Source organism: Hibiscus syriacus, unplaced genomic scaffold, assembly GCF_006381635.1.
Source record: "Hibiscus syriacus cultivar Baekdansim isolate YM2019G1 unplaced genomic scaffold, ASM638163v2 tig00109945_pilon, whole genome shotgun sequence".
Lineage (NCBI taxonomy): Eukaryota > Viridiplantae > Streptophyta > Magnoliopsida > Malvales > Malvaceae > Hibiscus > Hibiscus syriacus.
Genome location: NW_024062535.1, coordinates 1758070 through 1765742, shown reverse-complemented (window position 1 = coordinate 1765742; position 7673 = coordinate 1758070). Strand labels below are relative to the sequence as shown.

At 33.4% G+C, this 7673-nt stretch overlaps 1 pseudogene; it reads right to left on the bottom strand.

Annotated features, from left to right (window-relative positions):
* Positions 1 to 231: 231 nt before the first annotated feature.
* Positions 232 to 1068, bottom strand: LOC120210921 (annotated as a pseudogene).
* Between the last annotated feature and the right edge of the window lie 6605 nt (positions 1069 to 7673).

The following is a 7673-nucleotide window of genomic DNA, read 5'->3' as shown; positions in this document are numbered from 1 at the left end:
AGGTGTTAACCATAAAATCTTATCTCTTGACATTCATTTAATAGCCAATAGCCTGTAAGGAACTTTCCTATACACATAAACTAAGAAAACCTGCAAATTGAGGATTAAGAGAATTGGAGAAGAAATAGAGAGAAACAAGAAGCAGAATATGAGGAGAGAAATATTTTGATTGACAATACTGGAATGTCTTATTCGGTTATACCCAGTTTCTTTATATAGCTAAACAACTAATTAAAAACGCATGAAGTTTTTCAATGCTTTTAGCTCCTTCATTTGCACGTGTTCCCTGTACAGCTGTAATGGTTCTATTTGCTCATTTGGTTCTTTGTTCAAAACAATACCATCCCTTGGAGAAAGAACATTGTCCTCACGGTTCACTATTAATGGCCACTGAGTAAATTGTTGGTGTAGGCTTCCTCGATATAGCTTCAACCAGAACATGTGAAAAACCGGAATGGATTCGTTTTGATGCAGACAAATCCAACTTTTTAGCAAACTCTCCAACCATTTTTCCAATGTTAATGCCCTTCTCTTCTTAGCAACAGGGTACATAAAAGATCCCCCATAGAGTAACGTGTGATGTACATTGACTATCATGCTTCTCATATACATCAAACACTTTGAAGAGGAACCCTGTTTAGAGAACTTAGATTTTTCCACGTACTTGGTCGTTGGACCATCCCAATTCTTAGTGTTTACTTCATTAACTGAATAGACCTTTCCCTTCTTTGGAATCTTAATGTCTGAATAAGTTCGTATGAACTCTCCTAGAGATGGATCAAGAGTGAATCCATTAACTCCATTCTCAGTGGTCGATACAAGCGTGCAAGAAATTCCTTACATGTAATATCCTGTGGCTACCATTTTCTTCCTGAGTTGCCACGCATCATCTATAGTTGGGTCATGGTCATCTTTCATCGTGTAAATCCCACGAATTGTCCCGATGGAAACACCACAATCCTTATTGGAGGAGCCATAAAGTTGATCAAATACTACACAATACCTTTCACGCTTCGAATGCTCCACAAAGATTGCCTCTTCATTCAGTTTCTTTTGCTCGTTCAACATGAAATGAGTAATAGTCACCAAATCTGTAATGCCCCGAAATACGGGTTAGGATTTTGGATGAATAAATTTCCTTTAGCTTGTGAAGCTTCTGACCCAATGGATTTGATTTGGGCCTTATATGAGCCCAATAGGTGTTAAAAAAGGTGTTTTTGATCTAGACCCAAATATGGAGGAACTAAGGGAGTAATTATCCCATTTTTCAAAAATAACGTTGATTCCCATTAATTGGTATGATATCACCATTTGTTTCATCTCTTTTCTCTCACCTTTGCTTTGTCTTCTTCCTCTCTTCCTTGCCATATTCTTTACTCACAAAGAATCAAACAAAGGTTCAAGCTTTACTATTCTTAAGCCTCCTTTGAGAATTCTAAGGTAAGAAACTCAAACTACTTCTTCTAAGTTTATATTCAAGCCCCTAATCAAAAGTTTTGTAAAAAAATAGGGTTTAAGTGGGGTTTAGGAAACCTTGGGATTTTAATTCATTTTTTTGGGAGTTTTGAGTTGTAAGAATTGTTTCTAGTGCTCCCTTAAGCCTTAAAATGAGTTAACAACTCATTTTACTTGTTTTAATTTGTAATACCCCAAAAATTTAGACAATGATCAAAATGAAAATTTTGAAAGTTTGATGGTCAAAGTAGAAAATTTGGAAAAAAGTTTAGGGAATTAAGTGATAAATTCCTAAAAAGAATTTTATTCCATAAATAGATGGTTTACTCTTGAGAGTGGAGTTTTATAGAAATTATATTTTTGGATTTGGAATTTTAGTAAAGAAAAAAAACTAGAAAGAGTCAAAGCCGGTAAGAAAATCGGTATTTCAGATCGAATTGGAATTTGACAAAAATTGGAAGGATGTTGTAAAATGGTTGAAAATATTATTTTAATATTTTGGATCAGAGAAATTTGGCTTGGAATTGTGCAATTGTCCAGTTTAACCAAAACAGTGAAATTTAGTGACCAAAACTCAATTTTTGAAAATTTAAGGGGAATTTCAGAAATAAAAGTCAAAATAATTCATATTTGACTTTGTAATATGATAATGATCAGATGGCATGGTTTTATGGTGATTAGTAAGATTCATTAAGGGCATAAATGGAATTTCCTATGGTGTTGAATAAAATATTCTATGATATATTATTAAGCATGTGTTAGATCTATAATAGGATTAGAATATCAAATATGGTGGAGCATCTTCAGCTTCTTCTTCATCCAAGACCGACACCTCCAAGCTTGCAAGGTAGATATTTTTGTTTTGATTTTTGAAGCAATTTGTTGAGAATTACACTTAGGTGTGATTAGGAAAAATATTCTACGTTTAATTCTCTACGTTTTGACATAAATATTACTAGGGTTCATGTTCAAGTTCATATTGAGTTGATGAAGGGGATGCTGATTATTGTGTTTTATGGTTTTTGAAGAGTTAAGTGATTTTAAAGAATTGGTTGTAAGAAATGATGAAGAACCTAAGAATGAAGTTAAAAAAAACAGTTTGGATTTTTAAATCTGGCAGTAGGTTCGAAAATTCACAAGAAATTATATTAAAATAATTTCGAGGTTATTTTTATATATTTGTGTTCATATATCGATCTAGTTTTGTTTAAAACAAACTTGGATTAATTTCAAGGTGTATACAAAAAGATATTGATTTTTAACCAAGGAAATGTCAGAAAAATTGGACAGCAGATTCTGTAAAACAGATTTTGTTTGTCAACTTTGAAAATTCACCATAAACTGTACATAATTAATTAGAAGGATTTCTTTATATGGATAGATTTGTATTCGAGTCTAGTTTTCAAAGGAAGAATCGGAATTGAATTCCAGTGTGTATATCAATAAAAAATATTGATCCTTTAAAGGTAGTGCGAGTTGTCTGAATTCTGGAAAATTGATGGGTTGTTGTATAAATTGGAAAAGTTGGTTCCAATGTTAAAAGGAATTGTTAAGTACTGAGTATTTGGTAGAATATGAGTTCCAAATATATTATGGATTTATTTTAGGATATGTTTATGTTAGTACAATACTAACATATGTATAATGAATTTGTGATTTATACAGATTATTGATTTGCGATGAAGCAAGTCAATAAAATGGTTTATTATGGAACATGGTGAGGTACAAATATTTGGAAAAATTATAAAGTGTCAAGGTGAGTGCAATACATGCATGAAATTATATATGGATGTTGTATACATCATTAGGAAGACTTGCGATAAGTCGACCTTATTTATATCAGCATGAATTATATGTCATATTTATAACTTTGACATGACATTGAAATGTCACGGTATGAAATCAAAATGCATTGATTATGAAAAATTTGATATTTTACCATGAATGTTTTCGGGTATGAACTGCCCAATGTTAAATATTGATAATATACTTTGCCATGGATGAATTGAATAAAATAGACTATATGCCCAAGTAAGTCATTGAGGGACAGTGTATAGTTGGCATGCCATAGAGTATAGCAGCTGCAGGTTTATAATACACTTCGGTGTATATGGTGGGCACGACCTTATGTGTAATACACTTCGATGTATATGGTGGGCACGACCTTATGTGTAATACACTTTGGTGTATATGGTGATAACGACCTTATATGTAGCACTACGGTGCAAATATTACTCGAATACCCAGGGTCCTCAGGGTTGTATATTGGGCTATTGTCTATTGTTTATGGTATATGGGTATGGAATAATGGCAAGTGTATTGGTAAAATAAGCTTACGAGCTTATGGTACAAATGATAAGTATTTTGGTAAAATAAGCTTACAAGCTTATGGTTAATAAATGGTAAAATATTGATTATGCAAATAAAATAATTTTATGGCATTTTGAATTTGTCATTGAAATTCATGCATGATTCGTATTGAATTGTTTATTGTTTTAAATTGCCTCACTAAGTTTATACTTAGTGTGTGATGATTTTCACGCGTAGGTAAGAAGCAAGTAGTGGAATAAAGAGTTCAAAGTGACATCAAGCATCGAGGGTATATTTCAATATCAGTAAGACATCCTATGATGGAATTTGAATTAGATAGTGGCATGTAATTAATAATGTTCAATTTATTTTGTTGAATTAATTTGGAAACAAAAATGGAAATTTTATAGTGATGAAAGGTTAATTTTTATGAGTTGTATATGTAATTTTTGGAATTTACTGTAGCAGTTGCTGTAGTGCATCGATGCCCTGTAGCAGTGCATCGATACACAATTATAATTCGATGTTTTATGCATCAGCACACTGTTCATGTACTGTAGCGTATAGGTACAATGTTCACTGTTCACGGGGTACTGTTTATAGTCACTGTTCACGTTTCATAAAAAAAATCTTTTGAATTAAATTTGTTATAAAGAAACACAATTCATATGATATGATATTTTATAATATCATTTACCATTTTAAGAAAATAAATTTTAAATCACTTTCGAATTGGAAAATGGTTTTAAATAATTCGGGTGACATCTATAATCTGTATAGGTATAATTATCCGGGTTATGGGTGTTACATGATTAGTGCAAGAGAAGGGTGAGAGCTCTAAGGCAAGAGGCAAGGAGAAACTAACTCTTGGGTGATTCAAGGATGTTTTCTAGTCACCTAGCATAAAGGTAACATGATTATAACTTAACCATACCATATGTAGGTTATTGTATGTTCATATATGGTTGTTTAGTTCATGAAAGCATGTTAGAGTAAATCCATGGTAAATTTCATATTTGATGTTTGTAAGCATGAAATATGATACCTTTTGACCTCTAAGACCCTAAATAAGACTTTAATAACCTTTTATAGTCTTAGGGGAGTAAATGGGTAAGTTTGGGATGCAATTTTGTGTCCAAAACATGGCATTTCAGGTTGTCATTATCGGTACTGGAAGAACAATACCGATACTATTCTTCATGAAAGCCAAAAACAAAGACAATTTGTGATGGTAGTATCGATAATCCCTTAAGAAGTATCGATACTTGGGGTTTGGTTTAGATACTTGATACCAGTGACAAACTTTGGACTCCAAAATGTTATTTTGGTACCAATACTCAAGGGAGTATTGATACCAAAGGTCGATTATTAATACTCCCCATAGGAGTATCAATACTAGGGTATTTTTCAAAACATTAAAGTTATTTTTGGTATCGATATTCAGGGTGAGTATTGATACCCAAGGGCCAATATCTATACCATTGTCTTTTCTAAGGTAGTTTTTGTTTAATTGATATTCTAGCTTGGGTGTTTTGACATCGTATAAGCTTCAAGTATTCTATACAAGTAAAAAATAAAGTTAATTGGAATCAAACTTAGAAATCACAAAAATTAGGATGACATAAGATTGGCCTTTGTATGACGCTCGTAAACGGTTAGGACACACGAATTACTCTAGCATTATGATGATCGTCTTCTGTATGTGAAATATCCATATATTATCTGATTATGTACGTATCCAATGCACGTAAAATTCCATAAAATACCCTAAACTAGAATAGTTTCAGGGTTTGATCTTCTGATACACGTAAAATTCTTTTCCTCACTCCGCCTTCTCAGGTATTCGAGACAAACTAGGGCTTTAGGTTTTGATGCACGAAAAATTTTGGTTCTTACCCCGAAGCTATCACTTTCTAGATAGGCTGGTATTTTGTCTGATATACACGTAAAATTTATCTGACCACACCACTAGGACTATCTCATGTTTGTCTGATTTCTTTGCATATTTATGAATTTACACACATGTATGTTCATGTAATGAATGCATGCGATATTGCATAGTTATTTTCATGGCACTGAGCTTGTGAGCTCAGCGTATAGAATGAATTTCCATACGCATGTTAGTAGAGGATCGACGAGGACTTATCGTACTAGTACATTCCAAAATTATTTTTGATTTAAAACTTATTGGTTGTATTTGGGAGACTCCCGTATTTTTCACACTTGATTTGTGATTTTGTTCATACCATGATGTATGATTTTGATGTTTTATAAATATTTTGAAAAGAAATTTTTGGGTTGACCATTTCGGTGGTTCTGTGTGACATCCTAATCTATGGATCTTCAGGTCAGACTAGATTAGGGTGTTACATTTAGTTGTATCAGATTAAGCAGATATGCGCTAGTGCTCATTTGAATCAAGGCTTACTGTTACAGGAGATTTGGGGAGGGCCTCCGCTTGGATATCCTCACACATTTGGCAGCTGACCCACCTCATGTCTCTATAGAGGTGACCCACCAGGAAAAAGCAGTTGAGAGAATTTTGTGCAAGAAGGCTCAGTCGAAGGGAAACTCATTGGGTCAGACCTAGAGGGATTCAGAGACAACTAAGCCATCGCAGTCTTCAGTGAAGTAGACTAGGCCTCAGAGTTCAAGGAGACCACCATCAGGACTATCTAGGGGAGCAACTCAAAGTTTAGACATGGAGGTAGGTCTAGATCTCGTAAAAGTCCCTTATCGTTAGCTTCTAGATCGAGCGCTAGATGATTAGAGTGTGCACCAGCTCACCCAGTGTGCTCGACTTGTGGGAAGCGACACTCTGGAGAGTGTTATTAGGTGACAGGAGGTTGTTTTAGTTTAGGGTCCTTGGACCATTTTGTTAGAGGCTACCCCTGAGCTTAGAGTTCAGCCCCTACACCATCGTAGAAAAAGTAAATAAGAGATTAAAAGCATTGAATGAGATTAAGAACATGTTAGAACAAGTGGCATGATTCTTAGATGGAAATGTTCTTGGAATAATTTAGATTTTTAAGAAGTTAAATGAAGGAAAGTTAGTAGAGATAAGTAAATAAGAGTTTAATAGTATTGTTGGGAGTAAACATAAGGAAAATTGACCAAGTTTGGGTAAGAATCGGGCTGCAAAATGGAAAAATCTGGGTAAGGGTATCGGTACTGATAGAACAGTACCAATACTATAGGCTTAAATAGGTAGAAATACGATGAACAATATTGGTACTAATGCAACTAGTGTCGATACTTATGGGGTATCAATACTAAAAAGGAAGTATCGATACCATGGATTCCAGAATGTCAAAATGGTATCCATACTGAAAGGGAGTATCGATACCATAATATAGAAGTATCGATACCAAGGTATGGGTACCGAAACTATTGAGTCAAGAAGTAAAGGATAAGCTCAAATTGTTATAGAAATGAAAATAATAGTACTTTTGAGTATTATTAAAATTTTAATGTTAAGGAGTATACTAACATTTGGTATGTTATGTGTACTTAATGGATGCTTGTGTAAATCGTAACCAAGCTCCCGAGTCAAGCAAGAACAAGGGCAAAGACAAAGTTATTGAGTAGTTGGACATTACTACAACATATCAGGTGAGTGCATATAACATAATTATATGGGTTGAGGGAGACTCACAATAAGTCCACCTTAAATGTTTAAATTAATGTTTGTTTTATTATATATATATATATATATATATATATATATGTTTATAATGTGTGTGAAACTGATATTATGAATGATATTTAGAGCAAGAAATGTTTTATATAAAACATTAATGGCCAAGCTATGCATTTGGCAGAAATGTGTTAATTATGCCCATCAGATGAAAGTTTAAATACCTTTGAGTAAAAGATTAATAGCCTAGTTGTGCATTTGACAGAAAGGT